The 19,774-nt window shown below is 33.6% G+C and overlaps 1 long non-coding RNA gene across 1 annotated transcript; it reads right to left on the bottom strand.

Moving 5' to 3' along the window:
- Positions 1–301: 301 nt before the first annotated feature.
- LOC131837982 (uncharacterized) lies at positions 302–14,367 on the bottom strand. Its single transcript, XR_009356396.1, has 2 exons — positions 14,143–14,367; positions 302–499 (listed from the first exon to the last, which is right to left on the bottom strand). It is a non-coding gene; the product is annotated as an uncharacterized LOC131837982 (long non-coding RNA).
- Positions 14,368–19,774: the final 5,407 nt, after the last annotated feature.

The following is a 19,774-nucleotide window of genomic DNA, read 5'->3' as shown; positions in this document are numbered from 1 at the left end:
CTTTAGAATGTCAGCTCAAGCATGACTTCTTCAGGGCTAGCTTGACACAATTGCTATTCTACATTTGTTTGTGTGATTTTGTAATTGGTTTCTACCACTAAACTTTAATAACAGGGCTGTTTAAATGCTGAATGAAGTAATTAATGAAAGAGGTGAACCAAGCCTGATGTGAATCACTTTCAAAGGTACCATTAATTACATTTTGAAACTTTCTGGCCCAATAGTACCTACAAATTCTTTTTTCAAACAGTTACATGTGTATTAAAACAAGTTATAAGCAGCATAAAGGAAATTCAATAAATACATTCAGAGTTATTTTTTTACTCTCCATAAGTCCAAACAAGTAAAAACAATAAATTTCTTCTTTAGCTTCTTTCTAATAGAGTAAATTAGTCAAGTTCAGAATCAATTCATCCTCTTCCTCTATGCTTTCTTCATGTCCTTCTGCAAGATGTTTCAGACGAGACTGGATGCATTCAGGGTTGTATGGCTGTAGACTCTGTAAGATATTTCAATTTCTATCAGGATAAATACTAACTTAACCACCAACATTGACTTAAGACTATGTAATATTTTGTTCAAATAATAACATATGTGAGTTATAAATTTATAGCTTTTGTTTCCAATTTCTAGCCTTGGGAATAAAATCATCTCCAGTGTAACTGAACTGGACTTAAAAATGCGTTCTCTACATCATTATAGTGGCATAGTTTTAAACATATAATGGACTATTAATTTGTATTTGTTGACATGTCAAAACTTATAATTATGAGGAATTGCCTTTTCTACACATACCATGTTAGGATCAAGACAACATGGTGGAATTATCTTTATTACCTCTTTCCATTTCAGAGTCATTCTACCGCATTCAAAAACTGCTCCTTATTTAAAGTGCACATCGTATCATTTTATATCTCCTCTTGCATTTTCGTCAGTCATCCTTCAATCTTCTACATATTTTCTTCAAAGACTATTTTGATCCCCTGTTCACTGTTTTAATCTTTACCCAAACTCTTGTTATCATTGTAAGATGTTATATGAATAATTCCACGTTCTTATCTCGAGATGCTATTTCATTTCAAAGCCAATAATCTTCATTTCCACCACAGCAGAAATTCACCAATTTAAGCCTGTTGTGGACAAATCCAAAAAATTTCCATAACAAAATTAATAACATCTTTCTGTGCTATTTTTACCCACCCATATTTTCAGTTTCCATTCTTCATTAAACTTGCATTGTTTCCTCATCTGGTCTCTATCTCCTCTATTTCTTTCAAATCATTTCAGCCTATTATCCCTTCTTAATTTTATTATCATTTCTATTAATCCTAACTATTTTAATATACTGTCCCAAGTATTCACTTTTATAGAATTTATTTTTTTAAGATTTTATTTATTTATTTGAAAGACAGAGATCACAAGTAGGCAGAAAGGCAGGCAGAGAGAGAGGAAGGGAAGCAGGCTTCCCGCCGAGCAGAGAGCCTGATGTAGGGCCTGATCCCAGGACCTCGGATCATGACCCAAGCCAAAGGCAGAGGCCCCAACCCACTGAGCCACCCAGGCACCCTCCAAGTATTCATTTTTAACTCTTTGATGTGCATGTGCATGCTTGTGTGTGTTCCTAGTTTAAATTTCCAGATAATTTCACGTATCTTCTAGTTCTAAGATGTAATCATTGACAAAAATAATGAAATGAATATTGTTGCCATTCCAACCTCATTATTTGAGACTGCTTGATATGATCATGGGATGCTGGGAATCTGGTACAATTAATATGTATTTAAAAGAAAAATGGAGAAAAAGTATTAAATATCCAAATTGGTCAGAGGAGTTGCATCTTGTTCTTTAGATAATATATGATATTTGAAATTACTAGAAAAGGGAAATGATATCGCTCAGTCTGTCCTAGAGATTAGAAAGCATGTGTCATGATAATATAAAAAACAAATTATTATAATATGAATTTATATTAATATAAAATCCATGTTATAGAAGAAATGAAGGTGATAAACATAGACCTTTTGTTGGGTGTAAGCTAAATATTTAAAATATTTCTTAGTGTGGTTCTCACACCTGGTTATCACAATCATCTGTGGAACTTTTTTAAAAATCCTGAGTCCAAGGCTCTACCCTTGAGTTTATAACTCTCCAGGTCTGTAGTGAGGATGAGGAATCTCCACTTTTCATAAGCACCACTAAACAGTGTGACGTATGCATAAGTCTGAGAATCACTATCTTATAGGAGACAAAATTCAGGTCACTTTTATCCTTCAATATATGGAGTTCTACCTTTTCCGTCCCTTTTCTCATAATCAGTCATTGTAGGAGAAATCCCTAGGCAAAGAGTATTTTCCTATTTACTCTAGTGGAAACCATTTCTCGGGGATTGAAAAAGCAGTCCCCTATGGGCCACATTTTCCTCAGTCAAAGATGTTTTGCATTGCCTTGCTGTCAGTCATTCTCTTATTAGTAATAGCTTATCAATTTCACCTCTCCTGTCAAGTGATTTTTATGGTATCTACGATTTATATGTCAGGAACCACTTTCCAGCACAAGGCATCAGCTTTGAACACTCTTTACAGGACTAGGATCTATCTCAATACCATGTGAGCAACAATCACCCTGAATGCTGTTAAGAAGTAGTTTGAACAGTTTGAACTTTGGTGGTAATTCTCCCCACACAATCATCAGACTAACGCAGACTGTTGGATTTCTTTCACCAAAAGGGGTGAACAAGTAATGTCTCCAAGTTCAAGAGAATTTAGTTGACAATTCAAAATACATTAAATATTATCCTATCAATTATTACATGAAAATTGAGTTTTCAATGCATTGGACATCAATAATCATATAAAGTAATTTTTTTGGTAATTAAATCTGCCCTTATTATCATTTAAATAAAAATGCAGTCACCTCTGCAGTAACATTTTAAATCTGAAGTCTGAAATAAGTTAAAACTGACTCAGACATTTTGGTCTTTAATGATTTGAAGAAACTATTTACTTAGACCCAAAAAGCAAGTTTCATTTCATCAGAAATGAGCTTTCTGGTGGTTTCATGAGCAAAATTAACATGCCTGGTTTGGTGGTCCTTGCCACACAAAGACCAACAATTCTCCCTGCTTCTTTCCCATCAAATTACTCAATAAGTAATAAAGGAAATTTTTAGGTTCTTTTTTGACCCCCAACAAACCTAAAGAAAACCAGTGTACTTGGACTGTACAATTTGCAAGGTAAGGGGATTTAAGAATCACCCAGTATATTCTGAATTGCTTTAAATCCATCTCTACATCCAACATTTTGCTATAGGTTCTTATTAATCCCCTCCTGGGGCATATAGCCCTAATCTTGTCTTGAGAATTATTTTAGAGGAACCAGAAAATGCTAAAACATAAGTGATACCACTTAATAAAACTTAAAGAAAAATACCAATTAATAAAAATATTTATAGAACTATCATGTTTTTCTTTTGCAAAGAGTTATTGCAATGTGGTCTTTAATATTGCATTTTAATGAGTATTGTCCTACCTCATAAGGCCTGCTTACTGGTCTTGGGAAAGTGTGTGTGTGTGAGTGTGTGCTGGGGGTGGTGGTGCCATTAAAATATAGCCCCTATACTTGAATTATATTTGTCACTATATCAAAGCAAGAGTCATGTGATTCAAACTTACAGCTGAATAAATGCCAGTCATTGCAATCACATCTCAATAAGGTTAGAGGACATCCAAGTATATTGTCAAAAGAAATTCTTATTAAAAATATTGGTATTTTTCTATTGTCTCTACTTTGAAAGTTACTGAGAGGCTCTCACCATGCTACTTCATCTGAATTCAGTTTCCCATCTCTTTCCAGTCCCTCCCTCTAACTTACTGCTCTGCCTTCTGCTGTGCTACAATGGAAAACAGTCCATACTTTTCTCTGGCCATTTTCTGAATAAATCACATTTGTCCTCTCTACTCTTTTGCCTTTCCACAATCCTCACCATGCAAGTCTGGAGAACCAGACTAGGTTAGAACTCCAGTGAGCAAAGAGAGGACAAAGACAAAGAAACGCATTGATGATTTTGACCCTTTCCACAAAAATGTGCATGACAGAAATGATATATTCAGTTACGTCTTGAACTTGAAATGCTGGATATCTTAAAAAGAAGGAGAAATTGCTTTAAAAATATTAAATACACTTGATAAAATATAAAACATGAAGGTAAAAATATAAGTGGCATCATAGCATCTATAGAATACAATGTATTTTATATTGTGGGTTCATATATATATATTTCCAAGAAAACTCATATGTAATATGTTACTTATATATTATATAGTTATATGTAAATAGAGCACAATATATTAACACACTATATATTTATATGTGATATATGGTACATATACTTTTTTGTTTATTTCTCATATAGAGAACCCCAAAACAAATTGAGTTTAAAAAGAAGATATCTGGTTGGTGACTTTATATCGCAGTAACAATGGAATCACCAGCTGCCTTTCTTGTTCCACCAGCATGTTCTAAAATTCCTATATGGACTTAGCCCCAGTAGTTTAAGGATAGAATTCAATAAATTATTGAAAAAAAGAGAGAGAGATCAATCTCCTAAGAAGTTCTGTTGGGCATTAAGTTTATATTCTACCTAAATGTTCAAGAAATGGCTGGTATTTAAAGAAATAGCATTCTTAAGTTTTATTTGAAAATATGAAACTTAAAAGCTGGAAATAGAACTAAAAAGTGTTCTTGATTTTTCATATTGTCATTAAATTCCTCATTAAATGAACAAATTAATCGAGAGGAAGCATGGAGATCTAATGCATTCATTTTTGTTTAGCAAGCTTCCTTGGTAGAAATTTGTAGACTTAAGAATTAAAATAAAGCCATTATGTGGAGGAGGGGATATAAATGGAAAGAAGTAAGAAAGTATAGATAGCAATGACAGTCTAAGGCATGGTAAAGATTCCAATTTTAATTTTTATTTCTTTGAAGATAGTCTTCATCATACATCTAAATAGCTTCGAGCCAAAGCAACAAGGATCATTTAAGTATCAGAAAATGTCCTATATAGAATTTAAAATCATGTGATTATATTCTCATCCACTGATTTAGCCCTCGGGTACCCAATCTGTCACTCTACTAGGGGACTACTGATATGGTTAATTAGCAATTCTCCCTTGAAGTGATCCTTAGAGCTTTAAAGAATCAGCAATGCAGTCTAAGTCATTTCTGCTAACCTATTCTATAGATGTTACTTCTTTTATTTTATACAAAGCATTCCATAGCCACATACCTTGGGAAAGCCTAATTAAAATCACTGAAGGAAATATGATCAGTCAGACGAGGCAGAAAATAAATCTAGGGGAAAAAATCATTTAATAGTTGCTGCATTTTTGTAATCAAATGCTCTTCTTAGATGCTAAAAGAATATATTTCAGTAGAAGTTATCAACCAGAGGTACTGTGACTTCTCTTTATTTCCATGTATAATAACATATTTAAATGTTCAATAAATATTTTAAATAAGAAACACATATATTAAATATGAAAAATATAACTTAAGGCTTTATTCTAGATAGATACGTAAGATACATAAGAAGTAAGATGTATATTTGGTAGGCTGAGCAGTTTGCTCTAAATCACCACAAGGTGATTATCAGCCAGGCTACAAAGATCCATAGGAAGGAGGAGTATGGCCAGGCTGTGCCTTGATATTTATCTAATAGGCCTAAGGTTGAAAACATATATTTCATTTATAAAAAGAACATGATACTACTTCCAAGTAGTGAATGATGTTTTGGCAAGCATCCTCAGAAAGTATCTCTTTATGGAAAGCATAACCTAAGAAATAAAAAGCTGTAGGTCGAAATTTGTGATTTTCTTTAGATTCTGTTTTGATGCTCAAAAGTAAATTTTATAACCAGAATTTACATCCAATACAGTTTCTGGAATCCAGAATTATGTTTTTCCTCATTTTTTGGAAGGGATATGGCAACTAATGGTTTTCAAGGTGATTACTATTATTTAACTAAACTATGCCAGTAAAAGTTTATTTTCCATTTATACATAGGCATATGGGGCCGTGTGCACATAAGCACATGCGCATGCACGTGCGCGCATGCACACACACACACACACACAACCACATATTCCAAATTCTGGAGCGCTTTTTTTTTTTTTTTTTTTAATCAATTATTACCAGAGAGAAATCTCAAAATTATCATCAGGATCCAATCATTTTTTATTGTAATTATTTTATTTTAAATAATACTTACTCAGATTCTAAAATCTGTTTTGTTGTTGTTACTTGCAAAGCAGCCATTTTCAAACTGCCCTTTTCTTGTGTTAGGGATTAGTTCTTCCTTTTTATCTTTGACTATTTCAAACATGCATTTTAAACTCTCTTGTGAATCGCTTCATTAGCACCAGCCTGTTCCTTATGAATGCTCCAGTGTGATTCACTCTCATGTTAGTAATGTTATCTTACAATTTATAATTTTCATGATTTCTTCCTCAGAAGACCTGCCTCTTAAGCATTTCTACATGCATTGACCATGTATGTCCAAGGTTACCCTTTCATGTTATTTTGCAGCTATCCCCACAATGGCCTTACACAGCGCATTGATGCAGGGACAGCTTTTAGTTGGTCAAGGCTTGGGGTGGCTAAATCACATGAGTGGTATAAATTCAGCTTTTTCCCCTGCTATATGTGTGTTATCATTGCCAAATTTTTACTAGGACTCTCTATCCAAAGGCTAGGGTTCCAAAAAAAGGAGCTTCTGTCCTCATGGAACTTAGGATCTGGCTGATTCCCCAACCTGAAGGCTCTCCTAGATCATTGGTAATCATTGGTAAGTCATTGGTAATTTGTGACTGATGTGATTGATTAGCATTAGCCCCCTTCCCCTCAGAGGTGGGACTTTGCAAACTTCCAACCTTCTATTCCAGGGTCGTTTCCCCTGGCAGCACCCCCTGCATTAACCTAAATAAATTAATATAAAGTTTTAGGGGAAAGGAACTTGTTAGGAATAACAAGACACCTATTTCACCTTTATGGCTCTGAGTGTCTTTTCAGAAACTAAAGATAAGAGACCAAATATTATAACAAAAATGTCCTGATTGATCTTATTGTTCAGTAAATTCTAAGATATTTAGAAGCATGAGCCAGGAATTGGGGATGAAAACCAAATATATATGAGAAATATATTTTGGTCATCTGAATGGCCAAATATATATATATATTTCTTATAAATCACAGTATCACAGAAGTAACTTCAGTTTTAGCAAAGGCTGTTGAAAACACATGTGTATATTTTAGATATATGAAAGAAAGATTTCCAGATTGAATACAGGAAACAGAGAGACTAAGTTTGTGAAGACTCACCTTGAGATTGATGTGACTCATCTAAAGATTTTCTGAAGTAAGGTTGTGATTAATTCCTACATTCTAAAGGAGCATTTCCTTGCCTGTGTGGCAATCAGGTAGGAGTTCACAGTAGGACTAGCTTTAATGATCTTTGCAGTTTGACTGAAATACCTTTCAAGGCACTACATCTCCACACCTATGTTACAGAAGTTGTAAGTATGTGTTGTAAAAAGTGCAATTACAGTTTTACTCAATATACTGAAAGAATAACAGGGAAATATCCACCCTCAAGTTTCACAAAAAATAGAGAACAACTTGAATTAATATATAACTGAATATCACTGTGCCTTGAATAATGGACAATGGAGTCAGAGACTTGGGTATGAATCTTTCTTGTCATCTATAAGCTGTGTGAACTTGGGCAAGTTACCAAAGTTACTAAAATGAGAGCAATTATAACTTTCTCATCAGGCTATTGAATAATTACTTTGTATTACTCTGGGTTGTCCAAAAAATAAAATGAATATGATCTCTCTAAAGATAGATAGAGGATAGATAGATGATAGATAGATGATAGAGATAGATATGTTGATATCTATCTAGACATGTCAGTGTCTAGTTCAACTATCTTTCTATCTCTATCTATCTATCATCTAGCTATCTATCTATTGAGAGAAGAGATATTTGAATTAGCTCACACAATTGTCAGGGCTGGCACATATGAAATTCATGAGGTAGGCTAGCAGTCTGGAGACTGGTGAGTTGATATTTCAGTCTTGAGTCTGAATTCTTTGGGACAGCAAGCTGGAATCTAGGTTGTGTTTCTGTGTTGCATTCTTAAGGAGAATCTCTTCTCAGGATGATGAGGAAGACTAGGTCCAAGACTCTAAATTCTGGTGATTTTGCTGGCAGTCTTTGTTGTTCATTAGCTTACAGACCTCTGCCTTTACCTTCATATGGTGTTCTCTCTATGTATATATCTCTGGAATCCAAATTTTCTTTTTATTAAAACCACACTTATGTTGGATTAGGGCCCATTCTAATGACTTTATCTTAACTAATTACATCTGCAACAACTCTACTTCTAGATAAGGTCACTTTCTCAAGCACTGGGGATTGGAACTGCAAAATATGAATTTGGGCTTTCACAATTCAACCAATAATATCCTTGTAATGAAAGCTCTTAATAAATGTTGATTACTAAACAGTAATTTAGAGACTGAAGACTGACTTCAGAGCTTTTTAAGAAAATAATACATTAATTATGTTAAGAACCTGAGCTAACCCAAGGGAAGTACACTTTTTTGTCCTCTTAGCTGTGACATCAATAAATATAAAAAATAAGATACAGTGCTTGCTGAAGGAGTACAGATTGAAAAACAACCAGTTGCAATAATCTATTAGTAACTATTGATAAATTGAAGGAAATGGGAGAATTCTTTAAGAAGAAAATATCTATAGATTTTGAGAATATTTTAGCTCTTTTTCAATCTATGAATTCATAGATTTATAATTTCTCTCCAGAGGTTAATCTAATTTTGAAAGTCTTCCAGAGCATATCTTGAAAAATATTACTGAAAAGCTAACAAGAGAAAGTATGAATTTCCCCATGCAGAGAAAAAACACCAGAGGGAAGGGAATGGGAGTTAATATAAGTCTGTGGAAGGACTGTACTCCTATAAAGGATCTCTTGTGTTAATGTTGCTAACTGATTACGGTGATTTCCAGTAGGAATTCCACTTTTTTTTTTAAACACTGAAGAAAAAAAAAATCAAATGCCACATGATCAAATCAAGTCTCATTGTATTTTATTTGAAACTATATCCTTTCTTTTTCACTTTCATATTTGGAAAATTTACCTAACACCAGGATGCAAGAATTTAGAAATGGTTTTATTTTCTCTTGTTATTTGGAAGTTCCATACTTTCATCAGTTCTACCTTTACAATTCAGTTTTTCTATTCCTGTTAAAAACAAACTGAATTTTAGCTCTCATTACCATGTTAATGTATATTTGAATAATATTCACTACTGCATTTTTCACCTTCAGTTTATCCCCCACTTTCAATTCACTTTTCATAGTTCACATGTTAATTTCAAGGCTTAATTCTTATTTTGTCACCCCCTGCATATTAAAGGATGGAATAACTTTCCACAGCCATTCATACTATAAATCTTAGTTGAAATACATTGTCTGTGATAGATTGACTGCTAAATGGTTGCAAATCTTTACCCTCTTTGGCTCCACACTTTCACTGTGTGATTTTGTTGCTCCTTTCATCAAAATGTAAATAAATATCATTTTTCCACCTTGATATTTGTGTTGTCAGATAGAATGTTCTGAAAGTGACAGTTGGCCAATACCATATCCAGGTCTCAAAAGACTTGGCATGTTTCTGTTCCCTCTATACCCTGACATCACCACATAAATAAACTTACTAGATGATGAGAAACACTTGGCCCCCATCATCTCCATTATCCCAGCCGACAGTGCACCCAGCCCTAGACCTGTGAGTGAGGCCATCCTAGACCACCCAGCGCCAACCAATATATAATTTAACCACAGATAAATATGTGAGCCAGCTGAGGTCAGCCAAGTTCAGTCTTGATCCACAGAACCACCTAAATCAGAAGAAATACCTAGATGAGACAAAGGACTTACATGTAATAATAGAGGCTTATTGTTTAAACCACTGAGTAGGTTACAATGTCCCATGGAGTGAGTACAGGTAAAGTAGAGAGGAATTGCTAAAGCTGATCTTTGATTTACATCAGTTTAGAGGTTGAGAAGATGAAAGACAGCACAGGAGACTGAGTTGGCACAATCAGTGTGGTAAGAAGGGAACAAAAACATAGATGTGTTGCAGAAAATTGGGGGGGCGGGACATGAGGGGAAGAAAGCTGTTTAGGAAGGAATGAGTAATACATTGTCACCAAGCTAATAAGTCTTATGTGTCTCCCTATCTTGTAATTTCCCTTATGCTCTCTTTGTGCAACACCCTTGTTTTTGTTTCACGTTTTCTAAATACAAAATAAATTTGTGCTAACTGTAGAAAACTTAGGAAATAAAGGATAAAGAAGGAGAAGATAGGACAAAGAAAATGAACAGGGGAAAGGAGAAAAAAAGACAAAGAAAGAAAGGCATCCATTGTTAACTGATGTGTATTAATTACAGCTCATTTATTAAATTTTATTTTTTATTGTTTATTTATGCATTTCAGTTTTAATCTGAGATGTGATTAAAGCTATACATAAGGTGATAGTTGACAATTTTAAAATTTAAGTATCTCCAATTCTAACCCATTGTCAAATAAATCATTTCAGCCTCCTTCCCTTTTGTATCATTAAATTTCCAATCTGACACTGAGAAATCTGGCTCCTACTATCTACCAACCATTTTTGTTTTAATTGAAGTATAGTTGGCAAACAATGTTACATCAGTTTCAGGTGTACAACATAGTGATTCCACAACTCTACATTATGCTATGCTCAGGAGAAGTCTTGCTACCAGTTGTTACCATACAGCACTATTACAATACTATTGACTATATTCCCTATGCTGTGCCTTTCATTCCCATGACTTACTCATTCTCTACCTGGAAGCCTGTATCTCTCACTCCCCTTCACTCATTCTGCCCATCCTTCCAACACCTTCCCCTCTAGCAACCATCAGTTTGTTCTCTGTATTTATGGCTCTGTTTCAATTGCAGCTCATTAAATGTGGTTTTTTTATATTATTAAAATATAAAAACCACAATTTTGTAATGAATTTAAAATTTTTCAAATTTAATATTATATTTAAGCATTTTTCAGGATATAATTTTAATGATACTTTAATTTCCATAATAAGATGCTTCTAACATTTTTTTAAAAGATTTTATTTATTTATTTGACAGACAGAGATCACAAGTAGGCAGAGAGAGGAAGAGAAGCTTGCTCCCTGCTGAGCAGAGAGCCCAATGCAGGGCTCAATTCCAGGACCCTAGGATCATGACCTGAGCCTAAGGCAGAGGCTTTATAACCCACTGAGCCACCCAGGCACCCCGATGCTTCTAACATTTTTAATTTAATTCAGTTTTATTATTTTTGAACCATTATTTTGTATATAACTCTTTCTCTGTTGTAAACACAGATGTACTTTTAGTACAAAACTCTAATTTTTATTAAACTCTAATATCCTGGTGTTTGAAAGTCTCTAGAAGCTTATCAAATAAATTATAGAATTTTATTCTTCCAACTAATTTTTTTTTTTGCTCATGTCAGTATGGGTGAGATTTTTATTGAAATTATCTTATAACTTAAATCTGACAAGAAAATATAGAAATATGAGTCATATGAGTCATATCTTAAATTATTCAACTTCTTCTTACATTTTGCTATAAAGGTTTATAATTTTATTCACATGGTCCCACCCGTTTCCTTTTATGGCTATTTGGAGGCAGTTTATTTGGAGGTGGCTGCTGTAATTTGACTTCTTTATACATTATGCATTTCTGATTATTGCTGAAATACAATTACTACTTAATTTATTTAATTCTAGAATTTATTTTATTTTACTGGGAAGGGTACTATTCTGAGATTAGCCCAATAGGCCAGCATACATTTTGGACAGTATCCAAGACGAAATGCTATTTTCAGATTGCCTTCACTTTCTTTCCCCATGACTTTAAAGGTATATCTAGCTTTTGTTTTTGAGGCATCTTCTTCCTTCTTTAGAATGACCATACTAGCAAGACTTTTTATATACGCCAATATAGAGAAAGTTCTGAAAATGGGATGGTATCAAAAGACCAATGTTTCTGTTTGAGATTTTAAGCATTCAGTTTAACAATAAACTAGATTTGGGGGGGGGGGCATGGGCATCTCCAATAAGATTATTAGCCATACATTTCATTCTTTTTTTCATTTTTTGGATGCAGGTGGAGGGAAGAGGAGCACCCTACTAGAAGCTGAGTTCTTAGAATCTATGGATCTAGAGAAACAGATTTTTTTAAATAATACTGCTCAGCTGGATCCAAAGGAAAAAGAGCTCTGGGGAGGTTTCTAGCCAGTGGACTAGAGGAGAAATAAAACCTGATTATCTGGTTTTCAGATTTCATTATATGGACTGTAATTCCTTTATGTTGTCTTCAAACATTTGATAAAATTTGTTTAACAAGGTAGCCTTATTTTAGCAGTGATTTGGGGAATTAATATAATTTGAAACATAATAGAGTAAGAAGAGCTGCAGCAGCCTGGAAAACTATTCATGGAAAGACCAGTATTGTTATGTGTACACACTTTAGAAGGATAGTTCTGTGGAATATGTAAAGACATCCCTGCTGAGGGATTCTCAGGAATAATGGAGTGATGGAGTGGATTCCCTTCAACATGGATGGTGGTATCTCACACTATATTACTTGAAGATTAAAGCAAAGACTTATCCACACATATTCACATTATTGCCTTCCACAGACTTCTATCCCCAATGCAGAGATTAGAGATATTATTTCAAGTATTTTTTTATTATATATCTAGCATTTAATAAAATTTATTATTAAATCTAATAGTTCTGAGTTGATTCTCTAGGACACCGGAGACATACAATTGTGTCATCTGAAAATCTGCATTTTATGCTTTTCCTTTTTAAGAGTTTCCTCTCTTGTATGTCTCATTTATTCATGCTTTGGCCAGAACATCTACAATCATATAAAATAATAATAGCAATTATAGACATTTTTGCTTTCTTCCTGATTTTAATGAGTTAGATTTCCTGTGCATCGCCATTAAGTTTCATGTTGGCTCTTGATTTAAAGTACATATTTTATACAGGTTTAAGTCAATACTCCTGATTTAGTCTTCCTTAAATTTCTCAATATTTTTGAAGATCATTAAATGACATTCAGAATCTCCTGTGGTGATATTTTCTCATTTGCCTTATTGATATGATAATAGATTTCTAATGAGTAAACTACCATTAAATTATTCAAATTAATTTTATTTGATTGAGATGGATTGTAATTGTTTTATATTTTTGGCTTTGGTTTCATGAAACAGAGACTCAATGATAGGATACAATGATTTCATAATACCAATGATAGTTACATAAAAGAGGAGGAAATTTACTGACATATAAACAAAATATATAACTAGGAAGAATAAAATCATCTGATAAGCCAGATTTCTTAATTTTCTCACTCTTTTGACAAAACAGTAGGGAGTGTTAGTTGACAGCTTCAAAAGAAGTCCACATGACAAGGAAGATTTTCTTTTTTTTTTTTTTTTTTTTTTTTTTTTTAAGATTTTTTATTTATTTATTTGACAGAGAGAAATCACAAGCAGTCGGAGAGGCAGGCAGAGAGAGAGGGAAGCAGGCTCCTGGCTGAGCAGAGAGCCCGATGCGGGACTCGATCCCAGGACCCTGAGATCATGACCTGAGCCGAAGGCAGCGGCTTAACCCACTGAGCCACCCAGGCGTCCCAAGGAAGATTTTCCATAAAACAGAAGCAGAATACTGTTAGCAGAAGTAGTGGTAAGGGAGACAAAGCAGGAAAAGTTTAAAAAATTATAAGACAGTTACGTATATATTAAATGTGATGCTGATTTCAATTTGTTAGTAGTTTATTTAGAAGGTCTACATTTACATTAAATGACATTAGTCAGTGATATTTTTGGTTCTGTCTTTTTTTAACTTTGTATAAAAATTAATATAGCTAAATAAAGTGATCTTTATATGTCTTTTTAAATTTTCTTCATTCTCTGAAACATAGCATAATAATCATGCTTGAAAGTGTGAAAAAACTCACCTAAAGAATTCTCTGGGTCCATGGTTTTCTGTAGAAGTAAATTTTCTCTGGGCGCCTGGGTGGCTCAGTGGTTAAGCTGCTGCCTTTGGCTCAGGTCATGATCTCAGGGTCCTGGGATCGAGTCCCACATCGGGCTCTCTGCTCAGCAGGGAGCCTGCTTCCTCCTCTCTCTCTCTCTGCCTGCCTCTCTGCCTACTTGTGATTTCTCTCTGTCAAATAAATAAATAAAATCTTAAAAAAAAAAAAAGTAAAGCATTGAATATAGAGTCCATCTTAATTATTTCTATTTTCCAGAGCTTTCACTACATTTAATTTTTCAAATCAATAAAGAAGTAATATAAAGAGAAATTTAAAATAACTTGAATTTATTCAAAATCAGCTCAATTAGAAAGATAATAAATGTAGAAATTTTAAAATAATTATTGAAATATAGTCACTATTTGCTCACTGTTGGGGTCGATTCCACATTAAAACACATTAACCCCCTAGGGCCTGCCTGGGCCTACTTAGCCATAGTGACTCCATGTTGCCTAGGTAGACATTTTGTTGTCTAGAAAAGTTACTGTTCTCGGTTCCAGGTAACTGTTACTAAAACACAACACCTAAAACAAGGCCATTGGTAACCGTTACTAAAACACACAGGTAGGAGACATCCAATCAGCCAAAGCCACATATGTAGATGTCTGCGATTGTGCCCAATAAAAACTAGCCTGTAAGACCAAGGGGCGTGGCTCTCTTCAGAGGCGGCCCTGGCCAGTCAGTCTGACTTCTAATGCTTGGCATAGAATAAAGCTTTACATAACTTTCACTTTGTCTCAGCCTCATTTCCTTGGCCGGTCAGTCTAACTTCTAATGCTTGGCATAGAATAAGGCTTTGCGTAACTTTGTCTCAGTCTCGTTCCTTTGATAACGGACCCAACACTCACAAATTTATTTTAGCTGTTTCTTGTCTTTTAAAGCATATTTCCATACATTAGTACATTTTACTTTATACCTTGTCCTATTCATTGTTTGTTCTCTGAATAATTATTTGTATTTGTATTATGTATTTCTTATAGTTATCCTTATTACCTGCTTCTTGAGCTTAAAGCTTAGATCATGCATTTTTATGAATAATAAAGTATTAAAACTTTAAGATATAAGCCCATTTGTGAATTCATAGCTAATCTATTATTACATATTTTATTTTCTCTTCAACCTGTTTTATAAAATATATCCTGATGGCAGTTTTTAAATTTTAAACTTTTATAAATTTCTTGTCCTATATAACATAATGTGAATAATATACAGAGATACTACTTGAACAGAACCTAGAACATACTAACATTATATACATCATATTTTCCTTATGACCTAATATATTATCCATGTTTTTAAAATCTTCAGTAGATACTGAAAATAAAATAAATTTATTTCTTATGTAGTGAAGTATTTTGATTAAGTATCTATTAATTAACTTTATTTTATTTTTTCAAGTGCATTTCTTTATTTACTTTTATTGCCTGATTCATCATATTCTGTGGGATTTTTGCTAAGAATCTTCCAATTAATTTATATTTCTTTGAATTTTTCTTTGTATGCCAAAATATTTTATTTATTTTGCAGTTATGTTATTTGACACATAACTATTGCTCACATATTCATTATGGGTATTAGTTATGAATACAAACTTGTTTTCTCCTTTAATATAATGACTGTCTTGAATTTTATTTGTACGATGTTAGGGATTAATTTGTGCCCCCCTCCAAAAGAAAATCATTTGTTGAAGTTTTAATCACCTGTGCCTCAGAATGTGACCTTACTTAGAAATAGGGTCATTGCAAATACAATTGGTTAAGATGACATCATACTTGAATAGGATAGACCCCTACTTTAGTATGACTGATGTCCTTATAAAAACAACCAAGTTGGACACAGACAGGCACGCACGGGGAGATGCCATGTGAAAATATACAGGGAGAAGATAGCACTTTGCAAGCCATGGAGTGCCTGAGGCTATCAGAAGCTAGGAGAGAGGCAAAACACAGATCCTTCTCTGGAACTTTTCAAGGGAATGTGATTTGTCGATACTTCTAGCTTTCAACACTGTGAGAGAGTAACTTTGTACTGTCTAACCCACTTTGCAGTACTTTATTATGTCATGCTAGGAAACTAACACTTAAGATGATAGTTTTACCATTATTATTTTTTCTTCTTCTTTTCTTAAAATTTTTAACTTCTCTGATATGGTCATATTCTAGATTTTTATTTGCAATCTTACTACATGGTGGAGATTTAGAGATTTCCTTTGTAAGTAACATATGATTGGAATTTCCTTCTTTTATAACTTGAGGGAAATTATACCACTTATGCTTATTCTTTTTAAATTAGAAGCTAGTATCTTTGTGCTTTGGTGCTATTTGTTTATATTTTTCTCTAATTATCTGGTCAACTCACGGTTGAAATATGTCTTCTAAATTGATTTGTTAAGTATGTAAATTGATTTAAGTTTATAAAATAACTACTTAACAAAAAATCTCTACTTATCAAAAGTAAAAAGCAAAGAGTAAGTTTTAATTTTTCATGTTAATCATAATAAATCACTTTCCCTGCTCTTTTTAATATATATATTCCTAATAATTTTCTCCTTCTTCCTCCTATTTGTTGGCCTTTTAAGAAAACATAGCCCTCCTCAACAAAACAAAACAAAACAAACAAAAAAGAAAACATAGCCTAAGATTTTTATCATATTTGTAGTATTTTACTTTAGTTATAATTCTAAAATACTTTTCTTATTTTCTTTCAATCTTACAAGATTACAATTACAATTTTGTAATTAGAGTTACAATTATTCCTAACTAATTATATGTATATATGTCTCTCTCTTTCTCTGTATACATGTACACATTTCTCATCTCTCTATAGTAAGAGTTCCTCCTATTTGTATTACTAATTTTGACTTTTTTTCTGATTGGGTTAGAATTATCTAAGCAGTTATTTTCAAGAAGGATATTTTCTGAGCTCCTGCATAGTTTAGAATATAAATATCATAGAATTGAACAGAAATCGTGACTTTACTAAGTCCTGGCCATGATTGCGGCTGATTCCCAAGGAGTTTCTCTCTTTGAAGTAAATGGGTTTCTATTAATATATTAATAGTGGCTTGGCTTACTGAGAAGGGAGCAGACATGATGAGTCTGCTAATTTTTCTCAGAAATATTTATTGAATTTTAACCAAATGCTAAGCTGAAGATATGGTAGAAAAAAAAAACCCATAAAAATAATAGTTGCTAATAAGTGATAGGAGAAAGAGAACAGTGAACAGGGATAACTGTGGAAAGAGTTTTAATTTTAAATAGAAAGGCCAGGGGAGGTCTTACTGAGGAGTTGATCTTTGAACAAAGATCTGAAAGGGGCAAGATCTCATGTGGAGGTCTGAGAGTAGGGCTTATCAGACAGTTGGAAACATGCTTGTTACGCTTCAGAACAGCAAGGTGCCGGAATGGTTGAAGCAGAGGAAGGTAAAGTAATAGTTGTGTGAAATGAAGCCAGAAAGTTAAAAAAAAAGATTAGAACTTTTAGGGCCCTGAGGCTTTGGTGGAACTTTAGCTCTTTCTTTCTTTAATTGAAGTATAATTGACATAAAATATCCTATTAGTTTCAGGTGTACATCATAATGATTCAATATTTTTATACATTGTGAAATGATTCCCATGATGTCTAGTTACTGTCTGTCACCATGCATCATTATAATATTATTGACTCTATTTCCTATGCTAAAAATAAAACAAATGGACTAACAAAACAGAAATACACTCATAGACACAGGAAACAAACTGGTTACCAGAGCAGGGAGGGGTTGGGGCAGGCAGGCAAAAATAGGTAAAGGGGATTAAGAGAAAGTGTAGTTTTTAATCTCCGTGGGACTGAAAATTATTAGAGGACTTCGCAGAGAGAAAAAAACATGATCATAGTTTCAATTCTACTGTTCTGAGGCTAGAGTGTAGGGAGCCAAGTAGAGAAGATAGAAAATCAGAATACTCACAAAATTACCCCTGTAATATTATTTAGTATATTTGATGGTATACTAGAACAGAATACTTTGGAGAGGGAGGGTAAAGGGAATTTAGGTGAGTAATTGCATATAGGATATGATAAAGAGAGAAAGGCCAAGAATAAAACTAAAGTTTGGGCCCTGAATAATTGACAGGTAGAATGGCATTTATTAAAATGAGGAAAACTAAAAAGAATAAAATGCAGGAGGGATTGTCATTAATAAGATTTTTGATATGTTAAATTTTATTTTTTTTTAAATTTTAATTTATTTATTTGAAAGACACAGATCACAAGTAGGCAGAGAGGCAGGCGGGGGGGGGGGGGGGGGGTAGAGCAGGTTCCCTTCTGAGCAGAAAGCCTGATGCAGGGCTTGATTCCAGTACCCTGGAATCATGACCTGAGCCAAAGGCAGAGGCTTTAACCCACTGAGCCACCCAGGCGTGCCAATATGTTAAATTTTAAATATCCATTAGGCATTCAAGTAGATCTATGTATTATCATTTGGATATTTGATTCTGAGGTTCAGAAGAGATAAAATTTGAATTATAAAGGGTGTGAATATAAACAGAACAGAAGAAATCTGAGGACTGAACTTTAAGACAGTGGAAATATATACTAAGTAGGAGAGATGGGGAGAGTCAATAGGGAATGGCAATATGAGGCAAATGAGGTTGAAAAAACCCAGGAGGGAGTCTGGAAAGCCAAATGAAAAAAAAATGATTGGCATAGTTGCAAGTGGCCAACCATCAAACGCTGTTCCTAAGTGAAGTAATATGAATATTGAAAATCGACATCAAATTTAGCAAAGTGTATGTTGACCATCACAGTGGCAATTTTGTAAAGAAATAGAGAAAATGATTTATTGGAGAAAGTTCATGTGAGAATAAAAAGAGATAAATCAGAGGTAGTGAATGTAAGCAGTTCTACAGGGGTATTGCTCTAAGAGGTAACCAAAATAGTATAGTAAGTAGACAGGAATGTAGACTCAAGATAGATTTATTCTATCTTATTTCATTTCATTTTATTTTATTCTGTTTTGTTTTAAATGTTGGAAAATAAACACTTATGATTATATGCTGATGGAAATGATGTATTAAAGTGATGCTAGACATAAAAAGGAGAAATACTAGAACAATATCCTTAGTGTTTAACAGAGGTGAAAATAATACAGGCTGTCATAATTAAAGAGCACAAGTACTTTGTCTGAAGGAAAAGGAAAGTTGGAAGATTATATAAGCACAAGTGCATGTAGATAGAGTTTATGATGTGTGTGTTTTTTTTCTCAATGAAATAAGAAGGAAGATCTTTATGTGAGATTGAAGGCAGAAGCTAAAATTATCTAGAAGAGGCTGATCGTAAATGGACTAGGGTAGCAATTCTAAAAATGACATTCAGTGACCCTAATGGGGACACTCTCAAGACTTTTCTAGGGTTGCAGAGGTCCTCCCTTTTCTAACTATATAACAATGTGTAGTGGGATTTTCTTCATATAATCCAACCCAAGCAACAATGTAGAAGCAGAAAGAGAATCCAAATATCTTTAATTAAGGCAATCATTAAAGAAGATATTTATAAAAATGAAAATAAGGTCACTCAT

This window comes from Mustela lutreola, chromosome 8 (assembly GCF_030435805.1).
Source record: "Mustela lutreola isolate mMusLut2 chromosome 8, mMusLut2.pri, whole genome shotgun sequence".
In the NCBI taxonomy this organism is placed as follows: domain Eukaryota; kingdom Metazoa; phylum Chordata; class Mammalia; order Carnivora; family Mustelidae; genus Mustela; species Mustela lutreola.
The sequence above is the reverse complement of the archived record's forward strand: the minus strand, read 5'-3'. Positions and strand labels throughout refer to the sequence as shown.